This window comes from Bubalus kerabau, unplaced genomic scaffold, assembly GCF_029407905.1.
Source record: "Bubalus kerabau isolate K-KA32 ecotype Philippines breed swamp buffalo unplaced genomic scaffold, PCC_UOA_SB_1v2 scaffold_38, whole genome shotgun sequence".
Lineage (NCBI taxonomy): Eukaryota > Metazoa > Chordata > Mammalia > Artiodactyla > Bovidae > Bubalus > Bubalus kerabau.
The window spans coordinates 624,382-646,042 of record NW_026577892.1 but is presented as its reverse complement, the minus strand read 5'-3'; the positions used below and the strand labels follow the sequence as shown (position 1 = coordinate 646,042).

General features: G+C 44.5%; 1 pseudogene; it reads left to right on the top strand.

The window, feature by feature from the left end:
- The first annotated feature begins 1,467 nt into the window (after positions 1–1,467).
- Positions 1,468–1,587, top strand: LOC129640729 (uncharacterized; annotated as a pseudogene).
- The last annotated feature ends 20,074 nt before the right edge of the window (positions 1,588–21,661 follow it).

Here is a 21,661-nt window from a genome sequence, read left to right as displayed (position 1 = left end):
TTTCTTCCTGGACGCCTTAGGGGTTCATCGTGGAGATTTGAAATAAAGTTCACCAAAGTCATATGTGTTGAATCAAGATTTTGCATTTCACCATCTCTCAAAAACGAAGAGTGCTTAACCTGCACAGGTTTCTTTCAAAAAAGCCAATTGCTTTTCAATTCTGGGGTTTCTCTCTTGCCTTGTTCAAGTAGCCTTAAGAGTAAAAATCAACGAAAACTAAAGAAAGATTCCAAGATACCAACAAAGGACACCTTCTGTTTCTTCAATCATCTTTCCACTTAGTAGCACACGAGCTCTTTTCTTTGTATTTTGCTTTGCCTAGGGAATTCGCAATGTGCTGGTTCAGATGGCAAGGCATCCGCCCGCAGGAGACTCGGGTTTGATCCCTGGGTCGGCAAGATCCCCTGGAGAAGGAAATGGCAACCCACTCCAGTATTCTCGCCTGGGAAATGCCACGGACAGAGGAGCCTGATGGGCCGCACTCCATGGGTCCTATAAAAGTTGGGCTCAACCCAGCAACTACGAACAGAAGTATTTCCAAAGACCACACTCAAGTGTGTGTGTGTGTGTGTGTGTGTGTGTGTGTGTGTGTCTGTATCTCCCTCTCGCCGTCTTGGAGTCTGTCTCGGAAGCTTCATGGATTTCTGCCTCTGTCTCTCCCGACAGCCGTCCACCGGGCCTTTGGTCTGGCCCCGGCCTCTCCCAGGTGCTATGGCTCTGGCTGAGGAGCTCGCGCAGGCCAGCTGTCTCCCATGGCGTGGGTGCGTGCGAGTGTGTGTGTCTGTCTGTGTGCCTGCCTGTGGTTCGTCTGCTCTCTCAGGAAGGTCGGGTGCTTGGCGGGCGGCGTGGGGACAAGGGGGGCGGGGGGCCTCGGTAGGGCAAAGGGGCGGGGCTGAGGCGCTCCGGTCGACCGCGCCTCCGTGGCTCCCGGTGGGTTTGGGCAGCGGGCAGGTGCCGGGCAAGTTGGGCGCTCAAGATTCGCTGCGCCTAGGCCCGCAGGAGGTTCAGAGGCCCCCGGGCCGCGGGGATCGGGAGGCGGCGGGCCCCGAAGACCGACACCTCCGGGGTCGCGCGGCCCTGAGCAGCGAACGGGATGGGGGGGAGGCCCCGCTCAGCCAGCGCGGCCGGGTCTGGAGTGGCCGGGGGTGGGAGGGCGCCGAGACCTCCGCACCCCTCAGCCCACCCCCCAGGCCCCGCGCGCACGCACGCACGCACGCCCTCCCGGTCACTGGGGGGTCCTGGAAGCCCATCGGGCCCCCGGGCCCGGCCAGGCGGTTGCTGGTCTGGTGTTGGCGGTGTTCGGGGGCCGGGCCGGCGTCAGCAGGCTGGAGTGCGGTCGCGGGTCGTGCGGCTCAAGTACAGCACGGCCCCCCGAGGAGAGGGGCGGCCCGTTGGCCCGACCTGCAGGTCAGAGCGAAAGGGAGGCGAAGCGCAAGGCTCTTAGGGCGCCCCGCGGCGGCCGCGTCCGTCTCCGGCCCTATCGGCCTGAAGGCGCCCGATCTCGTCTGATCTCGGAAGCTAAGCAGGGTCGGCCCTGTTTAGTATCTTGGATGGGAGACCACCTGGGAATTCCGGGTGCTGGAGGCTTTTTTGCCTACCAGAAGAGGTCCTTTAGCCCCCGCCCCGCGTCCCAATTCTTGGACCCACACCCCCCTCGCCCCCCCGCCACCCCCGCAGCCCCAGCCCCTCCCGGGGCGGGGGGAGTGAGTGGGTGGCCGGGGGCCCCGACTCCCGCTGCAGACCTGGGTTGCCTCCCCGCGGCCCGCGAGCCCCTCCGCATTCGCATTCGGCTTTCAGGAAACCAGACGACCGGCCGTCCCGTCTCCCTCTGGGGCTCCTTTGGCTTGCCTCAGGCAATCCCGGGGCTTGCACCGACTCCAGCCAGAGCCCCAGCCCCCGCCCCACCCCCAGCCTCGCAGGCGATCGCGCATGCGCATGCGAGCGCGCGCACTGATCGATGTGCCCAAACGGGGCATCTAGCTTGTTGGCTTGTACTGGGGGTGGATCTATGCCTGGGAGTGGGACTGCTGAACCATAGGCTACTTCTACGTTTAGTTCCTTCGCGAACCTCCATACTCTTTTCCATCCCGGCTGTACCAACTCCCATTCCTACTCAGCGTGGAGGAGAGTTCCCTTTGCTCCACAGCTTCTCCAGCATCTGCTATGGACAGACATTGCAATGAGGCCCAATCGGACTCGGGCGAAGTGGTCCCTCCTTGGCGTTTGGAGTTGAGTCTCTCCAATCATTAGTGATGTGGAGCAAGATGACCGTTTGGAAATGCAGATGCAATTCTGTCACCATCCTGCTCCAATGGCTCTTGTATTTTCCCACCATATTGAAAATATGACCAATTCCCTTCATGCTTGCTCCTCACGTTCTTCTCGGATGTCTTTTCCCTGGAGATTATTTAGTATAGCTGATCTGGAACCCTTGTTTTTTAATTCTCATCATTACTGTTCTTTGCTCGCTTTTACTTATATTTGTTTTTTAAATGGTTAAATATTGCAGTGTATAGGGTAAAAAAAAAAACAAAAACTCTCTCTTCCAACAGACTTCCCTCCCACTCTTCCATGTTGTCCAACTTTTTAGGGGAAACCACTATTGATAGTTGGGCTTCTCTGGTGGCTCAACCGGTAAAGAACCCACCTGCTGATGCAGGAGACATAAAGAGACGTGGGTTTAATCCCTGGGATGGGAAGATTCCCTGGAGGAGGGCATGGCGACCCACTCTAATATTCTTGCCTGGAAAATTCCACGGACAGAGGAGCCTGGAGGCCTACAGTCTGTGGAGTTGCAAAGAGTCAGACAAGACTGAGCACTTGTGCACTCACTATTATCAGTTTGCTGTATACATATGCAAATTCCATGTGTGTGTCTAAGTACTGATACATTCATTCACATACATATGGGTATATACACGGTCCAAGATTTTTAAAATTTGTATTATATTTAATTTTTATTGAATTATAATTGACATACAATATAATGTTAGTTTCAGGTGTACAACATAGTGATTTGACAGTTTTTTAATTTTAATTATTTTTTTATTGAAGGATTTTGCTTGACAGAATTTTGTTGTTTTCTATCAAACCTCAACATGAATCAGCCATAGGTATGCATATATCCCCTCCCTTTGGAACCTCCCTCCCCTCTCTCTTGGAGAAGGCGATGGCACCCCACTCCAGTACTCTTGCCTGGAGAATCCCATGGACGGAGGAGCCTGGTAGGCTGCAGTCCATGGGGTCGCGAAGAGTCGATCACGACTGAGCGACTTCACTTTCACTTTTCACTTGCATGCATTGGAGAAGGAAATGGCAACCCACTCCAGTGTTCTTGCCTGGAGAATCCCAGGGACCGGGGAGCCTGTTGGGCTGCCGTCTATGGGGTCGCACAGAGTCGGACACGACTGAAGTGACTTGGCAGCCCCTCTCTCTCCCCACCCCACCCCTCTAGGTTGATACAGTGCCCCTGTGTGAGTTTCCTGAGCCATGCAGCAAATTCCCATTGCCTATCTATTTTACATATGGCAGGCTAAGATTTTTGAAAATAGTTTTACTCCAAACTAGAACCTAACTAAACCAAACTAAAAATGGCGGGGGAGGGTGATAAAATGGGAGTTCTGAACAACAAAATAAATATCATTTCTAATAGAAATTGTTATTTCTCTTATCATTGCTCATCTAGAAATAATCATGAAATTTTTAAACATTTTTATTTATTTGACTGCACTGGGTCTTAGTTGTGCCATGTGGGTTCTTTAGCTGCAGCATGCAAACTCTTGCGGCATGTGGGATCTAGTTTCCTGAACGCAGATGGAACCCAGCCCCCTGCATTGGGAACACAGACTGAGCCACTGGGCCACCAGGGAATTCCCTAGAAATTCTCATAAAATTTGACAAAAGCTTTTCAGGCTTCCCAGGTGGAGCCAGTGTTAAAGAACTCACCTGCTGGGACTTCCCTGGTGGTCCAGGGGCTAAGACTCCATGCTCCCAATGCAGGGGGCCTGGGTTTGATTTCTGGTCAGGGAACTAGATCCCACATGCTTCAACTAAGGGTTCACATGCTTCAACAAAGTTGCAACCAAATAAATTAAAAAAAGAAAACTCACTTGCTAATGCAGGTGATATAAAGGACACTGGGTTCGATCCGTGGGTCATGAAGATCCCTTGGAGGAGGTCATGGCAACCTACTCCAGTATTCTTGCCTGGAGAATCCCACAGACAGAGGAGCCTGGCCAGCTATAGTCCATGGGGTCTCCAAGAGTCGGACATGACTCGGTGACTAACACACATGAAGGGGTCCTCAGTGCTATGCATGGTGGGTAGGGTGGAATTTATTCTTTGGAACAGTCTGTTATCTCTTGCTTCATAGGATTAGTTTGGTACTTTAGAAAGATCATTCTGGGAGCAGAATAGAGGATGGATTAGAGACAGTGAAACCAGCTGAGGGGTTACTGCAATGTGCCAGGCAAAGGGGGGTGAGTGTGTGAACTGAGAACGTGGAGCTGGATGTGCACAAGTCAAAGGAGAAAAGGGGTCTGGATGAAGAGACCTCGGAGGAAGACTCACAGAACCTGAAAACCAGTTGGATATGGAGGTGAAGGGGAGCTGGTAGACACTCTTCCTTCTCATCTCCTAAATCTTTAAAAAATGTTTATTAATTTATTTGGCTGTGCTGGGTCTTAGTTGCAGCACACAAGGTCTTTAGTTGCAGTATGTGGGATTGAATTTCCTGGCCAGTGATAGAACCTGGGCCCCAGCCCTGGGAGCAAAGAGTCTTAGCCACTGGACCACCAGGGAAGTCCCTAAGATCTTTCTTTCTAAGCAGGAACTTTGTATCTCTTGCCAACTCTGGCCAGGTAACTGGGGCTCAATTAAAGTTTTCTTTATTTTTGTTCTAAATGTATTTCAGTTTTTTTCAATTAAAATGTTTGAAGAAATCCTTCATTTTGTTTTTTGGTTTCTTTCTTTTTTTTTTTTTTTATCCACTATACAATCCTAAGCAATTCCTGTTCATGTTTTGATTACCAAAATTTTAATGCTTTTTTTCCCTTCAAAGTATGATTTCAACTAATACAATAGTTCTTATTACTCACCCAGTCATTCAAAAGCTGATGGTTTAGGGGTGTCCAGGTACTCATCTTTGTCTGCATTTTGGGACCATTTGTGTTTTTTGGAGGTGCAAATGCCATCATGAAATAACTGAATATTCTTCTGTAAGAAAAACTATGTCTTCAGAAGAAATGAATCACACAATCTTCAGAATACTAAAAATACTAATACCATATAATCTTTTTCAGTACACTGGGACAGGGACTAGCGGGAGAGTGACATTTACTGGGAGTATTTTATATGTCAGGCACTTAACAGGTTTGTTCAGTTAAACCCATAACAATATGGTAAGGTGGTGGGTTTTAGCTTATTTTACAGATGAAGAAAATGAGGCTCACTTTGCTTTGCCCAGAGTTATACAGACAGTAGGTGGTGAAACAGAGAATCAGACCCAGGTCTGTTTAACTCTGTTTGATTTTCATTGGACCAAGCGGGAAAAATCAGAATCACTCTTAGCTAAGAACACACCATATTGGTCAGAAAGAAGTATTTATAAAATCACTGTGCAATCTGATCTACTCCATTTTGTCCCTTGTGACCTCCTTCTTCCTCTGTTAACTTTCTGACATCTAGCTAACAAGGGCTCTAGCTTGCTACCATGTTTAAGAAGTAGAATAGTACAATGGACAAGGCCAAGAATTTATATATGGACAGATTTGGGTTTATTGAGAAAAATACACTGGGGAAAATATACAGTACACCCAGTACTGTATATGTCTGCCTTCATTTTTGTGGCCTCACGGCATGTGGGATCTCAGTTCTCCCACCGGAGATGAACTCACATCCCTTGTATTGGAAATGTTGAGTCTTAACCATGACTGCTGTTGTTCAGTCGCTAAGTTGCACCCAGCTCTTTGCAACTCCATGGACTGAAGTACACCAGGCTTCCCTGTCCTTCACTATCTCCAAGTTTGCTCAGACTCATGTCCATTGAGTTCGTGATGCCATCCAACCATCTCATCCTCTTTTGCCTCCCTTCTCCTCCTGCCTTCAATCTTTGCCAGCATCGGGGTCTTTTCCAAGGAGTCGGCTCTTTGCATCAGGTGGCCAAAGTTCTGGAGCTTCAGCTGCAGCATCAGTCCTCCCAATGAATATTCAGGGTTGATTTCCTTTAGGATGGACTCATTTGATCTCCTTGCTGTCCAAGGGAGTCTCAAAGGTCTTCTCCAGTACCACAATTAAAAGGCATCGATTCTTCAATGCTCAACCTTCTTTATGATCCAATTCTAACCATTGGACAGCCAGGGAAGTCCCTATGTATGTCTTCATTGGATTAAAGCACTCTAATTTCCACGAGGGATTACTTTTCCCTCAGTGTTTAGGGTCTGCTGGGTTGGTTAATCGAGGTGGCCTCCCCTTGCCCAGTCATAAGACTAAGCTAGGCCAGGTAACTGATGCTGGCTTATCCTTGCTTTACAGCCAAGGTGATCATTCAAAGTACCATAGATGCTCTGAGTAGACTGTTAAGCTGTTCTTAGACTCTTCTTGGAGGGGCTTCCTTGGTGGTGCTAGTGGTAAAGAATCTGCCTGCCAATTCTGGAGACAGAAGAGATGCAGGTTTGATCCCTGGGCCAGGAAGATCCCCTGGAGGAGGCCATGGCAGCCCACTCCAGTATTCTTGCCTGGAGAATCCCTGGGGCAGAGGACCCTGGTGGGCTATGGTCCACAGGGTCACAAAGAATCAGACACGACTGAAGCAACTTAGCATGCATGCATGTCCTTTCTTATCCATTTTGTGGGCCACCTGATAGCCTTCAATAAATTTCACCTACATTAGCTAGAAGACCCTTCTTGTAGGGGCATCCCTGGTGGCTCAGATGGTAAGGAATCTGCCTGCAGTGCGGGAGACCTGAATTCGATCCCTGGGTTGGGAAGAGTCCTTGGAGGAGGGCATGGCAACCCACTCCAGCATTCTCGGCTGGAGAATCCCCATGGACGGAGGAGCCTGGTGGGCAACAAAGAGTTGGAAACAACTGAGCGACTAAGCACACAGCACACACACATTAGCTAGAATCTATTTCTGTTGTTTGCAACCAAAACTTTTTACATTACACAGTTTGGATCCTGGCTCTAAAACTTACTAGCTTTGAAACTTTTTGCAAGTAGTCACTCAGTCATGTCCGACTAACTCCATGGACTGCAGCATGCCAGGCTTCCCTGTCCTTTCCCATCTCCCGGAGGTTACTCAAACTCATGTCCATTGAGTCAGTTATGCCATCCAACCATCTCGTCCTCTGGCATCCCCTTCTCCTCCTGCCTTCAATCTTTCCCAGCATCAGGGTCTTTTCTAATGCGTGGGCTCTTCGCATCAAGGGGCCAAAGAATTGGAGCTTCAGCTTCAGCATCAGTCCTTCCAATGAATATTCAGAACTGATCTCCTTTAGGATTGACTTGGGCAGGTACACACTGCTATACTTAAAATGGATAACCAACAGGGACCCATGATATAGCACAAGGAACTGTGCTCAATGGCAGCCTGGCTGGGGGAGAATGGATACATGTATATGTATGGGTGAGACCCTTCTTTGTTCATGTGAAACTACCACAACACTGTTAATTGGTTATACTCCAACACAAAATAAAAAGTTTTAAAAAAAAAAATAGCATCACCACAGACTTTCTTAGAACTTCCTGTTATTTCCAGAGTTCTTCAAAGCCTGTCCTTGAAGGGGGCACAACAAAATATTTTAAGGTAAAAAATATTTAAAGCAGATGGATGGCATTTTTCAGTATATAGCTTCAGTGTTTCTGTTTGTTTGTGCCTTCTTCCTCTCTGAAGGTATGTTTCAGATCCAAAGCAGTGGTGCTGAGTTGGAGCCTGCACAGGATTTGCCTGCCTGACCCAGGGCTCCAAAAAGTATAGCAACAAATATAAGACAATTTAAAAAAAGATTTCTTTTTATTTATTTATCTGGCTGAGCCAGGTCTTTGTTAGGGCATGTGGGATGTAGTTCCCTGACCAGGGATAGAACCCAGGTCCCCTGGACCACCAGGGAATTCACCCGGACAATATTTTGATCCACATGCCACAACTAAGACCTGGAACAGCCAAATAAATAAAAACAATTTTTTTTTTAATTAACCGTTAGTTTTGGACTTACAGAGGATTCCCCCAAATGCTAGATCTGAAATTTTGTGACTCTCACTTGACATGTAATATTCCCTCTCAGGTTTAAATTAGAGCTGAAGAGAAAGCCTCAGGGTTTTAAACCATAGATAATGTCTTCCTGCAGTTGCCTGCTGATACCACTCCACTGGAATAAGGGGAAATAAAGGAGGTTCAGATGAGCCCTCACATTCTTAGCTCCTAACAGCTAAGTTGCAAAGATGTAAGAAATGATTTCATTACAGTATTATTAATTGGCTGCTATAAAAATACACATGAGCAGGCAAATATATAAAGCATGGTCACTGAGTCTAGATCTGCTCAGTTAAAAATCACATATTTCCTTCTTTATTGCTATTTATTCATGTTTGATGTTTCTTCTATTTAAATTGATTGAAGTTGTGTGTACACAACAATTTTTATTTATCTGTTTAGGCTAAGCCACTCGGCTTGCAAAATCTTAGTCCCCAACCAGGGATTGACCCTGGCCCTCGGCAATGAACATACAGAGTCCTAACCTCTGGACTGCCAGGGAATTCCTTAAACCAATTGTTTTCCATCTTTTATTTTATTTTTTTCAGGCCTATAAAACTCTTTGAGGATATGATGAAAACTATGAATCTTCTCCCTAGAAAAATTCATATTAACATTGCTGCTGCTGCTGCTAAGTCACTTCAGTCGTGTCCAACTCTGTGTGATCCTACAGACGGCAGCCACCAGGCTCCCCCGTCCCTGGGATTCTCCAGGCAAGAACACTGGAGTGGGCTGCCATTTCCTTCTCCAATGCATGAAAGTGAAAAGTGAAAGGGAAGTCACTCAGTCGTGTCCGACTCTTAGTGACCCCATGGACTGAAGCCTACCAAGCTCCTCCATCCATGGGATTTTCCAGGCAAAGTACTGGAGTGGGGTGCCATTGCCTTCTCCGCATATTAACATTACATTTTGCTTATACCAGGTTAAAACCTTCTGTTGTAAGCTCAGAAACTCTCTTTTCCCAGTTTGAGTAGAAAACAACCTGACTGATTCTAAGCACGATTTCTGATTAAGACAAAGTAGTTTTTCCAGGTCCTCCCTAAGGTTTTGCTGTTGTTTTTTTTTTTTTTTTTCCCTTCCTGGTTCTTCAGAGCTAGAAATCATTTGAATTAGGCTTTTTTTTCAAATCAATTTGAGTAAAGTTTGGTTTTCAGGAGATGGGCCTGGCTGAGCAAAAGAACCCTCTTGGTAATAGTCTTCCTGAAGCAGGCATATGGAGGTATCCTGCCCTGGTTTTTGTCATTATCCTTTTACAGTTTTTTTCCTCTGTCCACTCTAGAAGATGGGCAGTGTGCATATCTGCATGTCCACACTGGTTCACAGTATAGACCACTCAGACGCTTTCATACAACATACCAAAAAATTACAAGACAAAGCAAGTTGCCTTCCCTCCTTCTACATACAAACCTGGCTGTTGTTTTTTCATGACCTCTTTCCCCCTTAATGGCTGTCCTTGCATGTTCCCCTTTAATTTTTCTTTGGATGAAGGGGAAGAAAAAGGGCTTCTGGCCCTTACCCCCAGTGTGTGCTTCTAGTGTCATGCTTAAAGGCAAGGCTAGGTCCTCTGGTCAAGTTCCAGTGGTAACACACCTCCAATCCCATCTTCAAAGCCATTCTTCACACTGTCACCATTGCACAACTTCACTAAAGACTTATTAGGTCTGTATTACAGGTATAAAGACAAGTCTTGCCTGTAATGGAGATTACAGTCTACTACAAGAGGGTTTTTTTAACAAAAAAAATGTATATATTTAAGGTGATGTTTTAGTATATGTACACATTGTGGGATGCTTACCACAATCAAACTATGTAACATATCCATCACCTCCCATAGTTACTGTGTGTGTGTGCATGTGTGCGTGTGTGTGCATGTGTGTGCTTCTGTGTGTGTGATTACCCTTGAGATCTACTCTTCTAGTAAATTTCAAGTATATAATATATTATTATTAACTATAGTCACCATGATCCCTGGGCAGGAAGATCCCCTGAAGAAGTTAATGGCAACCCACTCCAGTGTTCTTGCCTGGAGAATCCCATGGACAGAGGAACCTGGTGGGCTACAGTCCATGGGGTTGCAAGAGTGGGACACAACTTAGCGACTAAACTACCACCACCATCACCACATAGTCACCATGCTGTACATAAGGTCTCTAGAACTTATTCCTTTTATAACTGAAGGTTTGTACCCTTTGATCAATATCTCCACATTTCCCTCTTCCCCAACTTTGGCTAACCACTACTCTATTCAGGGAAGTATTTTTTTTAAAGGTCTGTTTGTCATTTGTCAGCTCAAAAACCTTCAGAGACTCAGTAATGGCTACAGAATCCTTAGCATGCTGATCTAGGTGCACCATGAATTTACCTTTTTGGTTCATCCTCCTTCCTCTCCCTTCATGCACTATCTGTACAGACACACTGAACTTCAGATCAGAGAATGTGGTACAAAACTGGTGCTTCTCTGCTAATGTGGTTTTCTGAATGTGCTCACCTGAATCCTAAACTCAGTAGTACACAGTAGGTGCTCAATAAAACCTTGTCTCAATCAGCGGAATGAATGAACACAATAGTGGAGGTGAGGTGGTTTAAGGATTAAAGCTAGTGGCAAAGAAGGTACAACTCAACATTAGGAACCGAACATTGGGGTTAGACTCAGGATAATCGGGTTTTTATTTGGCGTTTACAGAGCAGAACACGGTTGAGTTTCTCCACTAACACACAGCTCACCCATTGTACGCTGCAGTATCATCAGAGAAGGAAATAGAGATTGCCAGGAAATGATCAGGAAATAGGGTACGGATGTGAGAGTTGGACTGTGAAGAAGGCTGAGCACCGAAGAATGGATGCTTTTGAACTGTGGTGTTGGAGAAGACTCTTGAGAGTCCCTTGGACTGCAAGGAGATCCAACCAGTCCATTCTGAAGGAGATCAGCCCTGGGATTTCTTTGGAAGGAATGATGCTCAAGTTGAAACTCCAGTACTTTGGCCACCTCATGCGAAGAGTTGACTCATTGGAAAAGACTCTGATGCTGGGAGGGATTGGGGGCAAGAGGAGAAGGGGACGACAGAGGATGAGATGGCTGGATGGCATCACTGACTCGATGGACGTGAGTCTCAGTGAACTCCGGGAGTTGGTGATGGACAGGGAGGCCTGGCGTGCTGCGATTCATGGGGTCGCAAAGAGTCGCACACGACTGCGCGACTGATCTGATCTGATCTGATCTAGATTTAAATATGAATTCATCTTATATTCAACTAGGTGGAAACAAAGAGAAACTATAAGACAATGCAAAGACCTAGTGCTTTGATAAGCACAGAAGTAATTATTTGTTGGTTGTTAATTTCATATATATGATGCACCTGGTCATTTAACTGCTAATACACAGCAAAATGTAATTCCCGGGGTCACTGCCAAGCCTCGTGAGAAGCCCAGGAGGACCTGAGAGAAGAGCTCTCAAAAGAGTCTCCATCTTTTTCATGCAGCGATCACTGCTCTCACCTCTTTAAGGCTTTCTCTTCAAGTCTTTCTCCTCAAGCCTCTAGCGCTGGTGTTGCCATAGCTCCTGTTTCTGTGACTCCGTCTAGCCCCCACCCCTTCCAGTAGGCCAATCACTACCTATAAATCTTTTCGCTGGCATCCGGGGTCTCTTAGGCAACAATGTGTGGTCTCTTGATTGGCTGGGAGATCCTGGAGGGCTGGCTCCAAATTTGGGCACGGGGACAAAATGGAAAAGTGGGAGGGCCCAGAGGGTGGGAAAGGCTGCCATCTCTCAATAGAGTGCCAGGACGAATATGCAGCCAATCCTGAAACAAACAGCATTAAATGCCCCCTTTCAAGCTGTAAGTATGTTCCAAATCAGGCCAACCTACTGAGCATGCCCAGTTATATCGTTCTGGTCACACCGGGGTTCTGAAACGTAAACTCCGTTTCTCCGGGTTTTTAGAGTGGCCAACAGGTAAAAGAAGGTTGCAGGAAAAACAATTCTGGAGAGGTTCAATGAAAGAATAGCACCTGCACACAGGAAGTGAAAGAACGTGGGAAAATTGCCCAACACACAAACTCAGCAATGCTTCCACATGAATTGTACTTGATTGGATTAAGGAATTCAGGCCGACTAACAGATACACCAGGGAACCAGCAGATGGCATGCCTGAATAAGGATAACTCCAAATTTGGGGAATTTTTCAATCTGGTCTAATTTCATTAATGAAATTTATGAAGCATCTACCATGTAATGAGAGGCAGAGTGAGAATGCAAGAATAAAAAAAAAGAAATCTAATGAGGAGGATTTGAAAGTACAATGTAGAAATAACTACTGGTATAGAACTATAAACTAATGCTGGAGAAAAACAACATTTCAGAAGGGACATCTGGGAAGTGTAAAACAGTTCTTATGGGCAGCAGCTAACCAAATTCAAAAAAGAAGACTTTTCTCATTATCTCACGTTCTCTAAAATACATAAAAATGTACTCTCTTCCAAGGTAAATAAATGTAAACCCTATGTTTATATTGTTTCATTGTTTTGAAATAGGCAGCATTCGTATATCTCCCGTTTAAAATGAAAATGAAAAGTAAAGCTCATAGAGGTTGCTGCTTTCTTTAGAGTTGACAAAGGATCAGTAAGTGGCCAAATTGAAACTTATGTTGTCTGAATTCCATCCCAGTGGTTTTAAGTATGGTTGTATGTTTTATGATCAGGTTGTACGTAAAATGAATAAACAAAGACTTTTGCAGGGGTGGAGGCCTGGGGGAGGTAAGTAGATGCAATACTGAATTACCATGTATTACCGGTTAACATGGATGGTTTCAAAATGGGTTCATCCAGAAAGAGACCAGTTTTAACAACTCCCTGGGAGAGTGTTGGGTCTCGGTGAAGTTCCTGAGCGACCAGGGAAGCCCTAAAGACTTTCTATTGGTGGTTATAACATTGAATGAAAGAAAGATGGGATTAAAGAGAGCCCGACACTTTATCCCTGTTAGATCTGAATATTTTTATCCCTGAAAATAAGGTCCCTTTCATTGATCCTCTTAACTAGCATCCTCTGGACCTCTCCTTGTTCAGCCCTTCATCAGTGTGACTGCTGATCCCCCAGTGAACACCACCATTCACATTGTGTTCACGGTGAGCACATTGGCTCAATGTCCTTGAAAATTTAACATTACTTTCATTTAATTTTTTTTAATTCCTTTTAAAAATATTTATTTGGCTGCACTGGATCTTAGTTGCAGCACACAAGATCTTGGATCTTTAGTTGCAGTTTGTGGAATCTAGTTCCCAGTTGTTCTTCAGTCGCTAAGTCGTGTGTGACTCTGAAACCCCATCAACTGCAGCACTCCAGGCTTCCCTGTCTTTCACTAGTTCCCAGACCAGGGATTAAACCTAGGTCCTCTGCATTGGGAGGGTGGAATCTTAGTTACTGGACCACCAGGGAAGCCCCTCAACATTATTTTTAAAGGAAACATTTCAACCATAAAGAAAAGTTTACAGACTTGCCTAAGAAACACCCTTTTCTCCCTGCAGAGATTTTTTTAAAATGTTAACATTTTGCTTCATGTGTGTGATTAAGAGTTGAAGCCTGTTTTACATGCTGCCCAGATCTCATTTCCCACCCTGCCTGCCTAGAAGCATCCACTGTCATAAAATTTAGTGTGCTGCCTACTTGTCCACTTTTTTTGCTTATTATATATACATGTTTGGCCTTGTAAACAGTGTGACTGTTTTAAAGAGCTATCATAATTTACATACTTTGTAGTTCGCTTCTTTCACTCAGTGGTCTATTTCTGAGATGTGATCATGTTGATACATTCAACGATAATTTCTACATCATTCCCACCTCCCACTAGGAGCCAAGATATGTTCTATGCCTGACAGTTTTCACAAGACCATGTGTAAATTGCATAAAAATGCGAGAGCAGCACATCTCTAGAGGATCTGAAGGTACAAGGGATCTAGAAGTACCCGAAGCAGGTCTATACTGCTTTTCATAAATGCTCTTAGCTGCTTCACTCACCTTCAGTAGAGGCAGTGTTGGCTCCACAAGACACAATGACTTGATAAGAATCAGCCTATGGATCAATGTTATTTTTTTTTTAGAAAGTATTACTGCATTAGTATTTATTAACGAAATTGAAAATGTCATTTCAGATCCCCTTTATGGTGCAATTCGCATAGCTCATCTTCTGACATTAAACGATATTTATGACTGTCTAAGCTCAGTATTTATTGTCATTTAGGGAGCATCTTCAAAACAGATTGTTTCACTGGTGGCTCAAAGAGTAAAGAATCTGGCTGCAATGCAGGAGACCTGGGTTCCATCCCTGGGTCGGGAAGATCCCCTGGAGAAGGGAATGGCAACCCACTTCAGTATTCTTGCCTGGAGAAGTCCATGGATAGAGGAACCTGGTGGGCTACAGTCCATTGGATCACTCACAAAGAGTCGGACACGACTGAGGGACTAACACTTCCACTTTTCTTTGTATAAAATAGTTGCCTATAATTAAAGAGGCCACAGAGATGTGTCCCAAGGGTTTGGACAAACCACAGATTATATAGCTGTTTTTGGTCAGTCTCCTAACATGGGGTGGCAAAGATTCAGACAGAAGATCATACTAAAATACACCATTTTAACCAAGTGTACAGTTGAAGAACCTTAAGTACAGTCATACTATGCTACAAGATCAAAGTATTTCTTTAAGTCCTGTGTGCTACCATAGAACAAAATGATGCCTGTGAAGTCTAGGTTGAAAAGGGAGGGAAAGGAAGAGAAAGGAAGGTAGGTAAAATGATAGAGGCAAAGGTAACAGCTTTGGCTTGGAATGAGTGAATCCAGACTCAGCCCTTAAAACGCTGCCTGGCTTTGGCTAAGTCTTTTTAACCTTTCTGGACCATTCTTTTCCACGTCTGAATAATGAGAGGTTAGGTTTAGATGATTTCTAAGGAATCTTTAAGTTCTGAAATAGCTTAGGTAGAAAAAAATAAAATCACTTACGAAGAAAAAGAGAGAAGAAACATTTCTCAAAGAACAGAAGATGGGGCATGTCACCAATAACCTCAAGCCCCACCTGCTCACTAAAGTGGGTGTTGGTAAAGAGGGTATCTGCTCTGCTGCTTCAGCCTGGAGCTCTGCAATATGAAAGCTGACTACCTCTATCTGCACCCAGTACCACTCTCAGCACCCGCCTCTTAATCAATTCCAATCCCCGGATTCCCAGGGGGCACGCTGGTTCTCAAACAGGTTTTGGTGGTCTCTCAATAATAGCGTTCCAGGCTTGAGTGATGCGAGTCGCTGCACTGTCTCAGCAGGGAAGGGAGGGAGAGCTTTGCAAAGGGGACTGAGGGCATTTAAGAAAAGCTTCCAGAGCGCGGAACGACTCCGCCGGAGCAGGACAGGGCCGGGCATCAGCCTCGGCGCGAGGTCAAGAGCAACGAAACCTGCAGACGGGTATCCAGAAGCTGGGCTCAAAATAGGAGCGCTCGGCCGAGCGTGCGCAGTGCGCCTGCGCCGTACGTGCGTGCGCATGTGCCGCGGCCATCGCGAAAGCTCTCGGTCGCTCGGAGGCGCACGCTGGTGGTCTTCGCTGGCTCTGTTTACCTGAGGGACCTGCGGCCGCCCCCGGCCGGCGCCGCAGCCCCACGGGAGCCCGGCCCCGATGTGTGAGGTGAGCCCCGGGTCGTGCAGGCCCCTTCCCGTCCTGCTCAGCGGGAAAAGGACTTGGGAGTGGGGAATGAGGAGGTGCCGCGGCGGCTGCCCGCTCCTCGGTCTAAGCCTGTGCCGAAGAGCCACGAGCAGCTGTGGCACCTCCTCCTCAAGGATCGTTATTCTCGTCTCCGACAAAACAAAAGCCTTGGGCGCTGTGCTGTGGAGGGGTGTCTCCGGGCTTTCTCGGGGTGGGTGGCGGGCCGGCGGGGGAGCCCGAGTTTGGGGCTGGGCGGACTGTGCGCGCGGACTGGATTAACCCTCTCGGTCCCGAATCTGCGCCGAGCAACCTGTTCGAGTGTGGCCCGCGCTCCCTGCACGCTGCCCTCGGCCCAGCCCTGGGGCTCGGTCTGCGCCGCAGGGGCGTGTGGCGCTCCCAGGCCACTGGGGGCTGTGGGTGGAGCACGCAGCTGCTTGCCGGGGGGACGATGCACGGAGGGCTTGGGTGCGGGGGTGCGGGCGGCATCGCAGCATCTGGACTGCTTCCTGTTTCTAGTCCTGAAAGTTGTCCCCTCTCCTCCCTCCCATCAGTTTTGCAAAGTCTGCATATGCCTCCTCGAGGCTTTCCCCTCTGCCCCCTTGGACGCTCCGTGTGTTTGCCCTGGGGTACCTCGGGGAGGTTCATCCATAGCCTCTGAAATAAGGTTCTGTTAAACATTTCAAGACATTTTAACATCTTCCTAGAGGCCTTTTTCAGAATTAGTTGCCTTCCTCAATAAGAGAATAAGGGGTGGTTTTTTCTTTCTTTCTTTCTTAAAAGAACAAAAGCATATGCCACTAATTTAGGCAGAGGAGTCAACTCGAAGTTGCAAAATATCTAGGAAGGACAAAAGGTCTGGTTCTGGGCCCAGAATAAATGAAATTTTGAATTTTTGTTCCCTTCTGAATGTAGGCAGACAGAGCAGCAGAGCAGACCAGCAGCTATAGAAATAAATGACTGCTCGATAAGATTGGTCAAACAATATCTTATTTTATAGAAGTAGTTTGGAGAGACCTGTAACGTTTATGTACAGGAATTGGGTTACTTGGCAAAGCCAATACCGCAGGAGCAAGGAAACAAACACTTGACGAGGGGGATGTTAACCTCCCTCTTGAGCCTTCTTTTAGCCTTTAGTGGCATGCTAACAGTCAAAGGGATGGATAAATCCGTAGTTCTGTTATTAAGAACCATTTACTCCTCAAGATAATGATTTCCCTCCATCCTTTTTTTCCCCCTCATCGGTACTTTTAAGCAAATCAATACCATCTTTTTACTCCATAAGAAGAAGGGGAAAAAAAAGTGTTTGTTTGAAGTACCAAACCACAACATAGAGGTAATAAGATAGGAAAGTGATGTAAAAGTTTAAGTGGGCAGGCTTGCAAGGATGTCGCTGAAAATAAAAGATAATTAAGATGCAGTTCTTCTTACAGTGTTGCCTTTTATTTAGTGAAATAAGAGGTTCCTCCTCTACCCCCCTCCCCCCAAATGCTTTGAAATGTCAGGAAAATAAGGTAATTAGTTTTCAGGAAGCATTTAACAGGAGGCTTCCTGTGTGCTGTTTTGGATCTGTCAGAAATTCTCTGTTCCTTACTAATTCCTAAATACTCAAGTGTCTCCCGGGGGCTGAGAAATCCAGGCATTTCCTTCACTAGATTTTCTATACGGAGGTAAGTACCCTCTTCCTTCTTGTGAACCATACGGTAAAAGTGATTGTTTACAACTCTCTCTCTCTTTAATATGGATCACCTATGTTTTGTAAGTCTGGAATTTTCATCTTTATCTTTGCTGAGAAAAACTACCTTGTAAGACAGTCTATATGCCCACACCATGTTAATTAAAACACCTTTGCTCCATCAGAGCTCTGATCCCCATGTCTTTCTTTTTCTCTCTCTATCAGGCTATTTCTTTGGAGCACAGAGGCCCTCTGAATTCACTTTTCTGCCCGGGCTTCTAAGACCCTCTTGAGAAGGCGCTTTTCTTGCTACCTGTAGGAGGGTATTTTTGTGTCCCTTGGCTTGTTATTTAATCAACAGCCAGTAAATCATTGATTCAAGTAGTAGTATTGTCAGCACACATTCATAGATTTAGCACTTAATGTTCCCATACATAAATAACATGCGACAGACTTTAAAATAACATTGCAGCATTTATAATACTTTACTACTTTTTTGTTTTGTTTTTGTTTTTTGACCACGCTGTGCAGCTTGTGGGACCTTAATTCCCTGACCAGTGATGAACTTCGAGCTCCCTGACGTAGAAGTGTGGAGTCCTAATCACTGGATTGCCAGGGAAGTCCCTATAATATTGTATTTTTAAACAGTTCAGGTAGTTTTATTCTGTTCCGTGTATGTATATTTTTGACAGAAGTGGGAGACTATATGCTGTTTTGTAAACCATTTAAAATTTTATTTTTCAGTTTTTGTAGTGTTACTGTCGTTTGAAGTCAGTATATACAGATCCTGCTCATCATTTTTAGTGAGTGTGTTATGGGTTGGTTGTACCTTAGTTTAACCAATTCCATATTGGCAGACTTTCAGATTGTCTCTGGGTTTTTGTACTAACATTTCAGTTATACATCATGTGTACTTGTGTTTACTTTCTTAGCATAAATTGTAGAATGGGTCTGCTGAATCAAATTATATACATTTTAAGGGCTTTTGATGTCCATAGCTATTTTTTTGAAATACCAACTACTTTGCTTTTCCTCCAGTAGTATTTGAAAATGGAGAATTTCCTGGCGGTCTAGTGGTTAGACACTCCACTACTCTAGCCCGGGTTCAGTCCTTGTTTGGGGAACTAAGATTCTGCAAGCCGTGTGGGACAGCCAAAAAAAAAAAAAAAAAAAAAAGTACTTCCATGTGTTGGAATGTTGAATATATTCCTTTTTCTGCACCCTCTCCTATACTGTGTTCTGTTATTCTTACTTTGCTCATCTGATTGGCAAAAATGTTAAATATCATGTTTGTATGTTTTTATTAGTAAAGTTGAGTATCTTTTCATATGTTTGTTGGCCATTTGTAAATTTATGTCCTTTTTCGATTTTTCTATTAAGGTAGTATTCTTTATCTGCTTTAAAAAAAATTCATTTTATATATTACTTTTGCTAAGCACATAATTATGTGCAAATATTCTGTACTGTTTTAAGTTATTCTATTTTAGGATGCATTTCTCAAAATATAACTTATAGATCACTTGTAACAGTACAGAGATAATCATTAGAATGCATGTATATCATTCATTTTCCAGAGGTTTGGATTTCTTAGACCCGTGGGGTTGCTATGAATCCACTGCACATTAAAATGAGGGAACCTCTAATTTGGAAGAAATATGAATTCCTTAATATTTTTACTGTTCCTGTTTTTCTTCTTGTCTCATGGCATTCTACTGTTTTTTCTTATTTATCTTAATAATTGTAAACTACAGTCTTAATGTATTAAGGTTTTATCCTATCCCAGGCTAACAATAATTTTACAAAAATGTTTGGATATATGGAAATTTGAATGTTAAAGTGCATAAAGGAAAGCACTTTTGTAAGTCTGTGAGAAGCATTGTTTGTAAATGAGGCAAAAGGAATAACTGAGGGAAAAACAAGTAAAATAGAGTAGACAGAAGTATAAGGGGGTTTCTCATCTAGTTTAAAAAACTCAACATTACCTTGTTTCTGCCTCAAGTTTTGTGTGGTCATCTTCTTTGAACCGTAAATTTAGAACCCATACAGCTTGAATAATAGTCTAAATGAAAAATTTGAAATTCTCATTGTTATACACACATTCAGTAGGGAGCAATGTCCCCTTTAATTTTTTTTAAGTTGCAAGCAGATGAACATGCTGCATAAGGAGCAAACTACAAAAATGGAACTTCTATGGATGTTTGGTACTGTAGCCAAATAAAGCTTTCAGGGCTTATTTGACACATGTAATAATATGCATAATTGGTACCATGCTGCATGATAATTAAGCTTAAATATACATGACTGTGTTTAATATCTCTTTTCCATAGCCAGACATCACATTTCTGGGCCCAGCTTGAAGGAGGAAAGAAAATGGCAGGCCAAGAAGCTTTAACAAATATTTCTGATTTAGAGATTTCCGTATTAGAGAGATGAAACGTTTGGGGCAGAGGTTGCTTGTGACTTCGGTGTCTCTAATTCCTAAGGTTGTAGACTTTACTTTTCTCTTCTTCTACTCAAGACCATATGCTTGGGGGAGAAATTGGCAAGATTCAGCCATGGCTTTTCTTTCTCCAAATAGTTTTTTCTGCCCAGTAATGAAAGCCTGGGAGGCAGAGGTCCCTGTCATTGGTAGTGCGCAAAGGACAGTTTCTTTCTCTGCTTTAGCCAAGACGGTTCAAGTTCTCTGTCACAGGCCCTAATATCTATTTGAGTTGTCCTGTTAACCTGGGTCTCTGAGAATTTCTGAACCTGACTTTCTCATGTTTTCCCAGCTGAGGTTGTGTACTTCAAACAGAAATATTTGACATCTGTGAAGCAAAAATAAAGTAAAAGCAGACTTAACATCATTACAAAACCAAATGGAAGTATGATAGTTTTAGAATATGCTTTTTTCCTACCAATCCTGCCTTCCACTCTACTTACCCTTCCAGCCCCAAAAGAGATGCATATTTTTGTCCCTAGAAAAAAAGTGAATGTGAAAGTTGCATCCAACTCTCCGCGACCCCACGGACTGTAGCCTGCCAGGCTCCTCTGTCCATGGCATTCTCCAGGCAAGAATACTGGAGTGGGTTGCCATTTCCTCCTCCAGGGAATCTTCCCAACCCAGGGATCGAACCCATGTCTCTAGCATTGCAGGCGGATTCTTTACTGTCTGAGCCACCAGGGAAGCCCCCAGGAAAGGCAGTGTCAAATCCAACTCTGAAACTTGGTAGAAACTCTTAACTGGAAATCATTCCTATTCCATGCTGTAACTTTCTAGAGTTGACTCTTCTCTGCAGCCTGACTGTGTATAATGAGGCATTTGTTGGTCAAACGTTTTCTCCATCTATGTACTGAATTTTTGTACTATCTAAAAGGATGAAGCATTGTTGGGAAAATGTCCTGATGCTACTTTTAGAATCTTCTGTTTGCCAGTTCAGTATTGGTTGATAGAAGTAAGTCTTTGTATCTGCTGTCATTCAGTAATAAAACTACCTAAAGTTTGATGTTGCTTTACCTTTTATAGAGGGCATTATTTTATAATTCACTCATACATCTTTGACAGGGAGGTGCAGTTTTTAGAAAGGAAAATTCTGAGCTCAGAGAAGTTAAGTGATTCACATAGTTGGAAAGAGGCTTCAATCCATATCTTTAGAGTTTACACCTTTCACAGATACCATCTGCTGAATCATGTAATGATTAAAACGTATATAATAACATTTAAATAACTTGTTATTAAGTGTGGCAGATATTTAAATAAAATTTAGGACAGCAGCATGCAAGGTTTTCAAAATGGATCAATTATGTCTTGTGACAAATGAAAAACTACCACTGTAGATGGGAAATTAAACTATATGTTATATAAACAACTGAGGGAGGAAATAGTGCTTTCCTTTAAATGCTGTTTATGGATTCTCTTGTATATCTACAGCAAGAATGAGAAGGTAGAGAAACTGTCGTATCTTTTCTGAAATATCCATGTATTTTATCTGTAAGGCAGTCAAAGTTTGTGATCGTTGTTGTTGTTGTTAGCCACAGGCCTGGCGCTTGGAATTTTAGTTCTCCACCAGGGAGTGCACTGGA